At 48.8% G+C, this 14703-nt stretch overlaps 1 long non-coding RNA gene across 2 annotated transcripts; it reads right to left on the bottom strand.

Moving 5' to 3' along the window:
• Positions 1-1206: 1206 nt before the first annotated feature.
• Positions 1207-6898, bottom strand: LOC144301652 (uncharacterized). Of its 2 annotated transcripts, XR_013368390.1 has the most exons (4): positions 6780-6898; positions 6078-6175; positions 2583-2712; positions 1207-1548 (listed from the first exon to the last, which is right to left on the bottom strand). It is a non-coding gene; the product is annotated as an uncharacterized LOC144301652 (long non-coding RNA). The 2 variants fall into 2 exon arrangements; XR_013368389.1 differs by lacking the exon at positions 1207-1548 and having other exon boundaries at positions 1749-2712.
• Between the last annotated feature and the right edge of the window lie 7805 nt (positions 6899-14703).

The raw sequence follows: 14703 nt of genomic DNA on the forward strand, positions 1-14703 counted from the left end.
GTGGATGAGGGGTTGGTTTCCTGGGTGGGCAGCTGCAGACCATGGGTCAGAGATTTATCTCTTAAATGTTCTTTCTTTCTTTCTTTTTTGTTATAAAGATTTTATTTATTATTCAAGAGAGACAGAGAGAGGCAGAGATATAGGCAGAGGGAGAAGCAGACTCCCCACAGGGAACCCAATCCCGGACTCGATCTCAGGACCCTGGGATCATGACCTGAGCTGAAGGCAGGTGCTCAACCCCTGAGCCACTCAGGTGCCCCTAGAGCAATATCTCTCTATATGACCTGGCCATTGCCCGTTTGCATATTCAGTCTCTAGAATAAAGCAGGAAAGGAGATTAAGAAGGAACAGCAGAAGAGGTGGCAAGAAAACCAAGAATGAGTCTCATGCTGGAAGTCAGGAAAATAACGTGTTTCAAACAGGAGGAGCTGGTTAACTCTGGCAAATGTCACTGTCACATGTGATAAGGTGAGGACACAAAAACAGGTCAAGGTTTTCCAGATGAGAAACACATGACTATCATTCTTGCTGAATTCTCAAACATGAGAGACATTTTCCTTTGACAGCAGTGGAAGTGAAAAGTAACAGGGTGAGCTAGGAAGAAAAGAAGGGGCCACACTGCATCCCAGCTGAGGACTGTGCAGCCAGTACTGTTCCCTGCTGGGAAGGAGCAGTTTCCAGCCCAGCGCTGGGTTCCACAATTGGTGGGATGACCACATCCCAGATTGAGATTAACCTGAAACCCACGCCCAGGCCTTTAACCATACACTGGAGGCCCAGATATTCCAGTTTAGGGAATTCCACTACCATAAGGTTGGGAAGTGGGTGGTTCTCCTTCAAAGATGATTGAGAACAGAGGGTAGAAAACAGAAGATAAATAGCAAACCCATCTCAGGAGCTTTGCTTGAATCAGCCACAAGAATGTTAACCTGGATGGCTCAGTGGTTGAGAGTCTGCCTTTGGCTCAGTCAAGTTCCCGGGGTCCTGGGATTAAGTCTCACATTAGTGTCCCCATGGGGAGCCTGCTTCTCCATCTGCCTGTCTCTGCCTCTCTGTGTGTGTGTCTCATGAATAAATAAATAAACTCTTAAAAAAGAAAAAAGAATGTTAACCATGAGCAGAAACTGTTTGATGATATTTACTGTTATTGATGAAGGAGCAGAAGGCTAGCTGAGGACAAAGCACAAGCTGACACCCTGCAACCTCCTCCTGCCCCCCACTCCTGGCTGGCATTTGTGGGACATTTCTCCAGGAAGCTCCCAACTGTCTTAATGTAAATGCCTAGCTAGAGGGAAAAAAAACAAAAATGATCTTAACCTGACAAAGGCAAGGCCTCCAGTATCTTGTTGGTCCTCTTTAGCATATGAAAGTTCTTTTGAGGGTCGACTGGGTGGCTCAGTCAGTTTAACATCTGTCTTCAGCTCAGGGCATGATTCCTGGGTCCTGGGATAGAGTCCCACATCAGGCTCCCTGCTCTGTGAGGAGTCTGCTTCTCCCTTTCCTCCTCACTCTGGCTCTCTGTTGCTATCTCTTGCTCTCAAATAAAATCTAAAAGAAAGAAAGAAAGTGTTAGTTTTTTTCCAAAATGAACGGTGGAGAAATAATAATAAAAAAAACAACGGCAGAGCCAGGCAGTAGGTTCGAGAGTGCTTTAATGGGGAGCACTCCCGGGAGAGGTTCCATGACTCGGAGAGGTGACCCGAGTCAGGTGGCCCGAGTCAGGTTCCATGACTCGGAGAGGTGGCCCAAGTCGCGCCCGGGGTTGGGAAGAGTGGGAGTATTTAAGCCTATTGGTTCCGGGTCTGGATCCAGGTGGGGATCCAAATTAGGCAAGGGAACACCGTGTCCCTAGGTGATTGGCTGGGGGTGGGGATAGTACAGATGATGGGGAGGTGGTCCCTAGCTGGAAAGTCCTGGATGGAAAGTTTTGGTTTCCCATCTAGGCTTTGATTTACTGGAGATGACGTGGTGGTCATGGCTGCTTTGGCAGGAAGATCAGCCATTTTGACCCAATTTGAGATGTCTGCCATTTTGGGTGCCCCTGTCTCTCAGCCAGCCCAACAGAAAGAAAGAAAGAAAGAAAGAAAGAAAGAAAGAAAGAAAGAAAGAAAGAAAGATCGATCTTGAAAACTTCCCTTTTCCTTACCTCCCCCAACTCCCAAGTATCAGCCACCCCTCACAACCCTGGGGCAGCAGCCATTCCTGCCCACAGATTCTGTCCTCATACTTTAATAAAACCACCATTTTGCACCAAAGATGTCTCAGGAATTCTTTGTTGGCTGTCGGCTCCAGACCTCACCCCACCAAACCACTTATGTTCCAAAACTACATGACGCTCTCTCCTGAGAGCTTCTTCTGTACCCTTGCTTAATAAAACTCTTTCGTTTTTCTCCCTCTCCTTCAGCTGCGAGATTCATTCTTCGACTCCCTGAGACAAGAACCTTGCTCCTCTACTTCATCTTCATGAATTTGATTTTCTTCTACTTGAGTAATAAAACCGCATTATGAGCATTTGTAAGACCGAGAGTAGATAATAGTTATCCAGAGCCTTTCCTTCCATGGCCCCACTAGAGTGACCTTACATTTGAATTTATCTTGGATGAGTGACAGAAGCAAATGTTTCTGTCCCTTCATGGGGGGACATTTGCTTCACTTCTTGGTGCAAACACTAGCTTCTGTTCTTCTGGAAACTGACTTGAAGACTGCAGGAATCTGAGAGGAAGAAAAAGTGGAAACGGATGACCTTGAGCCATGGTGAGGAAGGTCAGAGGTAGACTCCTTTCACAGACTCTTTCCTTTCTTCCTATCCTGTAGCCCCTGCCCTGGCCTGGCCCAGATGGCCCTCACTTGCATCACCAGGTGATCTCCTTGGTCTGCTGGCTGTGGTCTCCCGTCCACCCTCCATGCAGCTGCTCAAGTGACATGGGAAACAAAGGCAGAAGAGAAATTATTAAATATCCTTAATACTTGCAGCCCATGGACAAGTCCCTGAGGCTGGGCAGAGTGACATTCTTCTAGAGACACAAGTGCATGGATGGTGACACTTTGCTTAGAGCAAAAGGCAATCTTAGCCAGACCCCCAGGATCCTGTGAGTCTACTTTAACATATAAAAATTCCTGGGGTGCCTAGGTGGCTCTGTGGTTGAGCATCCACCTTTGGTTCAAGTCGTGAGCCTGGGGTCCTGGGATCAAGTCCCACATCAGGCTTCCCTCAGAGAGCCTGCATCTTCCTCTACATATGTCCCTGCCTGTCTCTATGTGTGTCTCTCATGAATAAATAAAATCTTTAAAAAATTCCTTTGGAAACTTCTTTTATCTTTAATCTCCTCCCCAAACATACATGTTGGCAATCATCTCCCAAGCATATGACCCACCAATGTACATCTGAAGGGTCTCATTGAGGAAGGGACAGGCAGGGTTAAGGAGGGACAGATAGGTAGGAAGCTATGTGATCAGGCTCCCAGAAATCCCAGAAATGCTGAGATGTCAGGAAACCAGAGATAAGGGAACAAATCAGACCACCCTGCCCTGGGCATCAGAAGTGGGGTCTTTTTATGGCAGTCACATTGTAACCAGCAAATAACCAGATCTCACACTGTAACCAGCAAATAACCAGATCTCAAAGAAGAAGCAAGCCATTAAAGGTGCTATCACCAATCCTTACTTGTACCAAGACAACACAAGAATGATAAGGCCACAAGCTCCCTGGTCAGTCCTAAATAAAAGACTTGTCAGTAGAGGCCTATGTGGGCAACCCTGTTGGGTCCCCTCTCACTCCTGAGAACTTTTTCTGTATCCTTGCTTAATAAAACTCTATTGTTTCCTCACTCTCATTTGTCCAAGAGATTCATTCTTTGACTCCATAAGACAAGAACCTCACTCTCCCACTTCAGGAGGATCATTCAAAATCCCCAATCTCACTATCCCTTTTCCCTAACAAGGTTTCAAAGGCCTCCGCTAGTTCAAAGACTCTGATCTGGGCTCCTTAGTGATCTGCAAAAGATCCCTCCACATTCTGCCCCCTGCTGGTGGTTTTCATCCTTAGGTACCCCTGAGAATCCAGGGAAACTTTAATAAGGGCCAGGTGGTTCTGGTTTAATCAGACAAGTAGCACGTGGTGGGGGATGGGTCCCAGGTACCCAGATTTTTGGTTCAGTTCTTCAGGACCTGATGATGCCTCCGTGAACCATTTGTAGATTCCAGTGCCTTCGAAATAAGGAGGCCTTTTGTGGTTCCAAGTTCACCCCACTGCAGCACACAGATTTCAGACAGAGAGATGGGTGGGGTTGTGGGTGGGAATGAGGGAAGGAAATGTGGGAACCTGCATCCCAGAAGTGCCAGTGAGAGCTCAGGAGGCAGCAGCGCCAGGACTGGCCAATGGTAAATCTGTGGAACAGCCAGCCAACAGGGAAACGAGGGCCGGTCCCCATGGACTGTGTGGGATCTTCTAGCAGTGGGCCTGGGATCATTCTCCCAGGTGGTGTAAAGGTGACTACAAGTCAAAAGAAAGAGGATTTTCCCTGGGGTCAAAGGGAAAGAGAAGTCCCTCTCTCCCTTTTCTTTCCTCTTCTTTTCTTTTTTAAAGATTTTATTTATTTATTCATGGGAGACACACAGAGAGGAAGAGACATAGGCAGAGAGAGAAGCAGACTCCCTGCGGGGGGACTGGTGTGGGACTCGATCCCAGGACCCCAGGGTCATGCCCTGAGCTGAAGGCAAACTCTCAACCACTGAGCCACCTGGGTGCCCCCTCCCTCCCTTTCCTTGAAGCATTTCCTTTAGAGGTGTAAAACTTTCAAAAAACAGGAAAAAAAAAAAAAAAGAATTAGGCCCCTTACCCATTTGGCTTCTCAGGAATGTCTTTCTTGGGGGCCTTGGGGCACCTCTTTGGACTGTGAGCATGGAGTTAGAAGGTGCCCTGTCTGCCTGTTTCTCTGGGAGGTCAGCCTTCGTACCCACTTCAGGTTGTACCCACTCCTCCTTCTTGAAAAGATAGGAGAAGATTTGTGTTCCTTAAAATTAGGTGCTTTGACTGCCTGCCAACTTCCACTCTGGGGCAGATGAGGGAGGTAAGATTTCGGGGGGGGCATCACCCCAGAGTCAGCCATGCTGGCTGGAAGGCACAAGATTTGTTCTGACCACCACTGCTATCTCCTGGGTTAACAAAGGCGGGATCAGAGATGCTTGGGTGACTTAGTGATTGATCATCTGCCTTTGGCTCAGGTCATGATCCCGGGGTCCTAGAATGGAGTCCCACATCAGGCTCCCCACAGGGAGTACTTTACCCTTTGCCTGTGTCTCTGCCTCTCTCTGCGTGTCTCTCATGACTAAACTAATAAAATTTTTTTAGAAAGTGGGCTCAAGCATGTGTAAGTGCCAGGAGAGGAGTTGGATGACTGCCCAAGAGGCACAAAGGAGCTGATCAGAGGAAGGCCATTCCCAGTCTTGTGGAAGGGGGATTGTGTACAGGTCACAGCAGAGAGTAGAACTGGGCAAGCCAAGGCCATCCGCTCTGATTAGTTACTGTCCAGAGAAAAACTGGAAAGTGGGCCCCCACATTCTTGGACACTGAAACAGTCTGCTCCAGGCAGAGGATGAGAGCAACTTGCTGGGTAGTATTTGTCCTGGAGGTAGATACTCAATTGTCTGAGAAAGAATATGACCTCATCTTATTGGTTTCAGGGCCTATAAACAACATCTCAGGCTCCTGAGGGCAGGGTAGAGGCAAGTGTGAAGGTTGACAGTTTCTGGGTCTCACAGGCATGGTTGGTAAGCTAATGGGAACATTCCAGAACCAGCAGAGCCTGGGAGTGTTAAGGGTTGGTAGACAGAGGAAACTTTTATGTACTCAGGCCAGTGCTGGTGTCCCAGGAGCCAACCCAGACACCGGAACCCACCCTGAACCACGATCTCTTCCCTAGCAGGCCTCCCAGTCTGCAGCTGGAGTGTCCGTAGCTTCTGTAGGCTAAAGACGGCATCTATTAACCTCTGGTCAAGGCACACTTCTCTTACATTCTAGGCCCCAGAAACAATGACCCTATAATAACCCCAGACCTCTGTAAGCCCCAGGGGATTACTTGATCTCAAGGTGGGCTTTGAACTTGGCATCATCACCAACCAGTGGATCTGGAAGTCTCAAGCCTCGGGAAGAGTAGAAATGTTGATGCCCTGGGAACTGGAGACACAAGAGATGGACTCTATTTCTACATGTATTTGCTGTTGTGCCAACCATCTCAAATGCCTTTCCTTTTTTGATTCTTGTGTCAGAATCTTTCTCATCTGTCAAGAATCAACATTAGCATCACAATGCCGAAGGAACCTCTCTTGGGCTGCCCTCAGGTAGAAAGGCCCAACCCTTCCTCTCATATTCTGTTCTGGACAAAGATAAGGATTTTGACTCATCTCTACCTCCAACATTTAGCCTTGTTTGGGGCATCTAGCTGGTACCTAATAACTGTTCAGAGATGAATGAATGAATTCAAGAAGTGAAGAAATTTGGCCTGAGGATGATTTGCATATCTGACCAAGTCACTCAACTTGTTAAGTTTTCATCTTTTTGCACCAAATCTGAATAAAGGCCAATACCCAGATTAGATTTTTTTTTTTTTAAATACTGGGGCATGTCCTGTCTTTTTTGTGGTGAACACTTATCTTGGAGTTCTTATTAGTCACTCCTAATACCCTCTCATACTTACCTGGATGGAGCTCACCTTGTACTCTGATTGGGAAGGCCCATCCTCACCCACCCTCACCCTATGGCCTCCCTCATCTGACTCCACCTGAGGACTTGGCCTACTGATCCCTCCATCTGTCAGCAAGAGTACATGGAGGGCCCACCGTGGATGGTTCTCTACTGACACATGTGAAGTGCAAACAGATGCTCAGCACACTGCCTGAGACTGGAATTCAGCCAAGACTGGTAATGACGCACGATCAGAGGTCACAATACTCCTTATCAAGCCATAGTAGCTTCCTTTAAGAAGCATGGCTTTCGAACTTCTTTCTGTTTTTTTGGCTCGAATTTCTGAGCTTCCATACAAATCTCATCATGGCTACCATCAGGCATGGATGAATTTCTCATCTTCCAAAGGCACTTTCTTCTTCCAAAAACCATATTTTACTTTAAGGGAAGTAGATCTTTACAAAAAGTGGGCTGCTGAGGGGTCCAGAATTTTCAATATATGCCACCAAATCCTTTCCTTCCCTCTGAATTTTTGGAGAAGCTCCTCATCTTGTGAATTTGTAGCACTTTGAAGCATGAACACAAACATTCAAACCCATGTAAATACTAATAGCTATCCCCTAGGAGGGCCCTCCCATGTGCCAGCACTTATTGTCTAAGCAGCTGGTGTGAGAAGTCTTGCCTTTGTCAGGCAGGCCCAATGTGGCACACCCTGAGCCCCTGTATTGACTGGCACTGGGCCATCAGAGGAAGGAGAGTGAAAAATCGGGACCTGGCTGTGAGTTTGGGTTGGGTGGGCTTCAGGAGGGTAGAAGATGAGGAGGGGAAGGAGAATGAGACAATGGAATGTTCTGCAAGGTGTAACCCCTCGCTGAGTGAAGTAAGTCAATCGGAGAAGGACAAACATTATATGTTCTCATTCATTTGGGGAATATAAATAATAGTGAAAGGGAATATAAGGGAAGGGAGAAGAAATGTGTGGGAAATATCAGAAAAGGAGACAGAACGTAAAGACTGCCAACTCTGGGACACGAACTAGGGGTGGTAGAAGGGGAGGAGGGTGGGGGGTGGGAGGGAATGGGTGATGGGCACTGGGGGTTATTCTGTATGTTGGTAAATTGAACACCAATAAAAAATAAATAAAAAAAAAGGTGTAACCCCTCCTCTCAACTCCAAACCAGTGGCCAATTAGGCACAGGAAAGGATGCTTTACATCACTTATCACAGGCAACTGCAAATGCACAATACAGTGAGACACCACCCCATACCCACTAGGTGATCAGAATGAAAAAGTCAGATAGCAATAAGCATCGGTAAGGAGGTGGAGAAATTGAAGCTCTCATATGCTCCTGGTGGCCATGTAAAGTGGTTCAGCCAGCTTGGAAAACAGATGGGTAGTTTCTCAAGTGACTGAACATAGAGTTGCAATTCCGCTCCTAGGTATAGACCCAAGAGAAACAAAAGTGATATATCCGTACAGAAACTTATGCAAATGTTCATAGCAGCATTACTGATAATAGCCAAAAGGAGAAGCTGCCAAAAACCCATCAACTAATCAATGGATAAACAAAATGTGCTAAAGTACACAGTAGAATATTATTCCATCATAAAAAGGAATGAAGTACTGACCCATGATGGAGCATGAATGAACCATATAATAGTTATGATGCATGAAAGCAATGAAGTATAGTCAGAAGAAAAGCAGGCAGGGACCAGAGGCCCCTCACCTTAAGAGGAAACCACCCTTAAAAGGATCCTGGAAGGAGCCCTCCACCCTTTCCCATGGGCCAGGTAGATCACCTGATTGGGTGATAGGTACATGGAGGGTTAATCAGATTAAAACAGCCCCCAAACAAGCCCATAAAACCCCCTAGATCTAATTGCCAAAGAGGCAACCATCTCAGTTCCCCTCCCTCTACAGGAGCTTTATTCTATGGCCCAATAAACTTTGCTTTGCTACCCACCACTCTTTATCTGGTCTATCTCTTTGTTCTTCAAAGTGACCAACAGCTGAGGGCAGTAAAGGCAGAGAAATCCTATTACAAAAGAAGCCACTCACAAAAGATCCCATAGTATATGACTCCATTCACATGAGAGCCCAGGATGGGGGAATCTAGAATCAAAGTAGATTCATGGTTGCTGAGGGCTGGGCTGGGCTGGGGCTGGGGGATAGGGAAAGGATAGGGAATAAGAGCCATATTAGCTAACAGATTTGGGGTTTCTTTGTGAGGAGGCAAAAATGCTCTAAAATGGACAGTGGTGCTGGTTGCACACATCTGTGGATACACCCAAATGCTGAGTTATACACATCAAATGGGTGAATTGTATGTGAATGTGTGTCAACAAAGCCATTTAACCTGAAACAAGCTAAATGAAACCTAAGATCTTCTGTCTTTTTGGTTTCTTGTGGACACCAGTGATGGAGACACACTTTGTGGCCTGGATGGTGTGGCCAGAAGACAGGCAGAGGCTGGTGGGGAGAGTGTAAGGAGTCATCGCAGGAGGCTTGGGCTTCCCTGAGCTACTGACCTCACCCGGGGCCGAGAGACCCAGCAGGACCCACTGACATTAGGGTTGCACACGAACTTCTCCAAGCCATAGCACAATCCCTCGGAGCTAGGAGCATGTGTGGCTTCCTGTTCTAGCTCTGACCATGTGTCCTGAGTGTCACAGGTATCACCATACAGATTTCTCCGTCCTCTGTTACTTGTAAAAAGCACAACCAAGGGAGTGCCAATGCTCTCACTGGCTCCTCCAGCTCCAGGGAGCTCAGACTAGGTCCCCAAAAAAGACCTGGCTTGGGGTGCCTGCTACGGTCACTGCCACCTCTTAGGACACAGAGTGGCCATCTCCAAGTTGCTGGAAATTCCCGTGTATGGAGCTGCTTTGTGAGACAGGACAGAGGATTCTGAAAAGAAAAAAAAAAGTTCTTAACTACGGCATTTTTTTTAAAGATTTTATTTATTTATTTCAGAGAGAGAATGAAAGAGCGCAAGCAGACTCCCTCCTGAGCCGGGAGCCTGATGTGAGGCTCGATGCCAGGATGCTAGGATCATGACCTGAGCCAAAGGCAGATGCTCAATCAACTGAGCCACTCAGGTGCCCCCACAGTATTTTTTTTAAAAGAAGACATTGGTTAGGGGCCCCTGAGTAGGTGGCTTAATTGGTTAAGTGCCTACCTTTGGCTCAGATCATAATCTCAGGGTTCTGGGATCAAGCCCCAGGTTGGGTTCCCTGCTCAGCAGGGAGTCTCCTTCTCCCTCTGCCCCTCCCCTCTGTTGGTGATCTCTTCTCTCTCTGTCAAATAAATAAATAAAATCTTTTTAAAAAATTGTTAAGCAGTGATTTCAACATACAATCTTTGTTAGTTGAGCTGTGTGAGCACCTGGATGTCAAACGACTTCCATTAGGGGACTGTTTTGTTCTCAGGCCCTATAGGGAATTTCTGACAAATGCATTGTTGCTGTGCCTTCAGAATCAAGCTGCTGTGCTGTTCCACATTGTAGGTCAAGGTCAGCGATTCAGGAATGTCCCCTCTGCCACAGCTCTTTGAGCTGGGCCCTGCAGACCCCAAAGGGATAACCTCTCAGAATACTGTGCTGTGTCCAGTCTATCATGTCTTTGAAATATTTTCCCATAAATCAACGATTTCTTGCTTTGGCTTAACTCCTTTGGCCAGATAGACAGGGGAAGACAGGGACATGATACGGACACGGCTGGCAGGGCGTGAAGATGAGAACCAGCCCCTCCTGGAAGCACCTGGGGAAAAGCCAAGGCCAAGTTTCCATGTCGGACGCATTGTTTCCACCAAGAAAATACCCCCTGGGAAATATTTTTGTTCACCCACTTTACCTGGGACTTCACCACCTACACAGACACTGCAGGCTCAGGAGTGTTGGAAGAGAATCTGTATCTTCATGGAGCTCAAGAAAAACGACTCAGGTAGGGTTGGAAGCAACTGATTGGGCACATGTTTATTGAACGACTAGCTCGTTCCAAGCATTCTGCAGGGGCTGAGAAATCAGAGACAAATAAATGGAAGTCATTGGCAAACTGGTCCTGGGATGGAAAGGAAGCTAATCAGTGTGGTCCGGGTCAGGGTGTGTTCAGACCTGTGCTGGGGGCACGATGGCTTTGCAGGAGCCCAGGGCAGGGGCACACAGTCCTGTTTAGGGGGCCCCGTGGGCTTCCCAGACAGCATGATGCTTGAGAAGCGTCCTGGAGAATGACGAGAAGATGGAAAGCCAGAGAAAGGCATTGTGGGTGAAGACATAGAGGACGGGAGGCATGGCCCAGAGATGTGCAGATGCCCCATTGCGTCCCAGTCTCTGCAGAGCAGAGAAAGAAGTTCCAGAATGGATGGATGTGTGTCAGGACACTGAGTTTGGACCGAGCATGAAGGTGAAGAGAAGTATGAAGATCAGACATGCGTGTTAGAAAGCTCACTCTGGCAGTGATGTGAGAGTGGACGGGGAGGCTTCCTCAGAGAGCCCCGAGGAAGGCCTGAGAGAGTGAAGCAGGGGACAAGGAGATGGGATGGCTCCCACCGCCCTACCTTGAGTCACTAAGGCAGGGCCCCCCATCATGGAGCTGGGGAAACATGGAGGATACCCAACTGTGGAGTCCCTGGGAGCGGGTTGGGCGGCAGTGGTCTGGACAACAAGGGTCTGGGCCCCCACGAGTGTGTCAAGACTTCTCTCTGATGCCAGAGAAGCTCATCTTTTATGGTGACAGGAACACACATCTGTGAGTCAGCCTTGAGTATCTTTCTTGGGGATGAAAGGAGGGGTGGAGTGTCCAAGGCCTAAGTCAGCCATGATGAGAAGCTTTGAGCAGGCCATCAGCGGCCTAACGCAATGCCTGCCTGGCTTAAACCTCCACTGCATCATGAGCCCCGTGACAGGCGGGAGGGCCCCCGGTGACCTAGCAGCCAAGGCATGCGGCTGAAACATTTTAATGACACCCACTCTGGCTTTTAGAATATCAGTAAGAACAGGGACTGCGCATAATGACACCACTACTTGGAGTTACGTGTCATCTTTGGAGTCGGACAAACAGCCTAAGCCATTACCTCACGTCAAAGTTAGCTGACCTGTGTAACTCATGCTTACGGTGTTTCTGGAAGAACATGGGGGAAGGAACTCTCTCGAAAGCCTTCGGAATGACCAAGCATTTTGACCGAATGTGCTTTTTAAAACATGGAAATTGGCAAGCGTGAGGAAACAGATATTAGACAGCTTTATTAAAAAAAAATTAATAATCCGGGGCACCTGGGTGGCTCAGTGGTTAAACATCTGTCTTTGGCTCAGGTCATGATCCCGGGGTCCTGGGATCGAGTCCCACATCGGGCTCCCTGCAGGGAGCCTGCTTCTCCCTCTGCCTGTGTCTCTGCCTCTCTCTGTGTCCCAAATAAATAAATAAATAAAATCTAAAAAAAGAAAGAAAAGAAAAATCCTTGGAAGGGAATAGAAATGATTTAAAAAAAAAAAAAAAGCTGCACAACTTGAGGTCTTTCTTCAACCCTTTTGATCAGCCAGTAAGTATATTCACCCAAGTGTTCTTCTCACACACATAGACAGAGTTGGGCCATTTTCTTTACCACAGCACTTGTTTGAGGTATTGATGTTTCACTACTGGTGCAAACTTAGGTACGAAAAGATTTAAATCAGAGTTTTACTTATCGGTTGGGGTAACAAATCACCCCAAAGCCGTGGTTCGCAACCACCACGACTGCACTCTCTCACACTATGCTGTGCATTGACTGGCTTCAGCTGCCACTCTCTGCTCTCAGTGAAGCGGGATGAGGCTGCAGCCTCTGGGGCTCCATTTTGCTAGAACATTCCATGGTGGCTTCTTTGCTTCCATGGCCGATAACTTGGTGCTCCTTCCTGTGGCCTCTCCCTCCATGGAGGGGTCTCACGCCCCAGGGCCTTGTGGCATCTCCCAATAGGAGCTAGTTGGACTCCTCACATGGCAGGTGGCTGCCAAGGCGACAGAAGCAGAAGCTGCCAGCCCTTCGGAGGCCCCAGAACAAGTATGGTGCCCCTTTCACCATGTTCTATTGGTTAAATTGAGTCTTAGGTTCAACCCAGACTCAATGTGGGAGGACACATCGCCAGGATCCGTGTGCCGGCGGATGGGGCTCCTTGGGGACCGTCACAGGCTGTCACAACCCACAGTGCGATTGAGGCCGTGTGGTGTGGCAGTTAGAGCAACAGCCCTGGAGTCAAATAGGGCCTGAAATGTTGTGTCGTCCACCTCCTCGAAATATGATGTAGTATATGATTTTTTTTTTTTAAATTAGTACTATCGTACTGTAGTATGAAATATGGCCTTGGGTGTAAGACACAAAACAAGACTCAATGGCATGTGCCACCTTGACGCCTGGTGCAACCCGAGGGCTGTGAAGCTGCCACAGGTCCTTGTCTCAGGGCCCTCCTCTCATAACCTGGCAGCTCACCCCTTCCTGCCGGCAGGAGAGCCCTGCTGCGGCTCCTGGTCCACTTCATGGCCTCCCCTGATTAGGTCTGGCCCACCCAGCACACATTTCCTTTTGATTAACTCAAAGTCCAGGAGTCGGGCCCTGAGCTCCACCTGCAAAATCCCTTTTGCCACATAAAATAATATAACCATGGGGGTGGCATCCCATCATAGGCACGGGTCCTGGTCACCCAGAGCGGGGCTGGGAAGCCTGGGGACCACCTTGACTGTGCTGCCCACACCCCCTCCCCCTCCGAGCCCCGCATAGCTTCATCCTCACAGCTCCCATCCTCTGCAGCCCTGGGGTGCGGCCTCCACCCAGTCACGCCCAGGGACCTCGCTGGTGACTGGGGGATATGGATGCTATCTCTTCAGACCAGGGCGCCCACACTTACGTTCTGGTCCCAGCTGTGCAGGACCTGCCGGGTCACCTCTGTGCCTCCCACGCCAGCCTCCAGGCTACTCAGTTCCGGCAGCAGGGCTGCTGGCCTGGCTGGTTGGCCTGGATCTGCAGGGTTTCTCCCGTGGTCAGGACGCTGGCATGGAGGGGACCTGCCATCCCCATGCTCAGGGCCTCCTGGCCACCAAGCTGTCCCTATGCTTTGTACAGGTCACTGCTCACCCACCCAAACCCTTGCTCCCAGGGACTTGGGTCCTCTGCTGCAGGCACCCAAAGTTGAGCATTGCAACTGGGCATGTCCCCCAAACCTGAGCCCTTAGGGCCACCTGTCAGCCACTTGCTTCTGCTTCCCCGACAACCACGGTGATCCTAACATCCCAGGACTGTATCCCAGGCAAGATTCAAATGCCCTGCACCCTGGGGAGAAAACCTGATTTCCAGAAAGTACTCTGAATTATTATTATTATTATTATTATTATTATTATTGGTAATGCATGACTCCCAAAGCTGGCTCAGTGGTCCCCCTGCTGCCTAGACCTGTGGCATAACCAGATTGGGGCGGTAGGGGTCCATCTCACACCCTGGGTGGCTGGCATTGTCCATCTATGGTGTAATTTCCTCCCGGAGAAGAAATTCGGTCGTTTCTAGGATTTGAGGCCCAACGCACAGGCCTAGAATCGCCACTCATGCCTCTGCCAATGTTTTCCTGGGAACAGCCTAGAAGTCAGCACCTTTGGCAAACTTGAACGCCAGGGAGTGTGTTTGGCACATTGGTGTAATTGGACAGGGCCGACCAGGGAGAGGGTGCACACGAGGGGGTCGGTGACGAAGAACAGAGGGCAGGAGAGAGCGGACCTCAGTGCCCGCTTGGTTTGTGAATTCGGTTCTAGATTGGAGGCTGTATTAGCTTCCTGCTGCTGCTGTAACAGATCGCCACACTCTCGGGCGCTCAACACCTATTTTTTCTTTTTCAAGTTCTGGAAGCCGGAGGGCGATGAGTTTCACAGGGCTGGAGTCAAGGTGTCAGCCAAGTGGTCCTCCCTCCTGAAGCTCCAGGGGAGATGCTCTTCCTTGCCTGTTCCAGCTTTGGAACTCTGTTCCCTGCATCCCTGGGCTTAGGGCCCCTCCCTCCATCTTCAAA

Source organism: Canis aureus, chromosome 30 (genome assembly GCF_053574225.1).
Source record: "Canis aureus isolate CA01 chromosome 30, VMU_Caureus_v.1.0, whole genome shotgun sequence".
Lineage (NCBI taxonomy): Eukaryota > Metazoa > Chordata > Mammalia > Carnivora > Canidae > Canis > Canis aureus.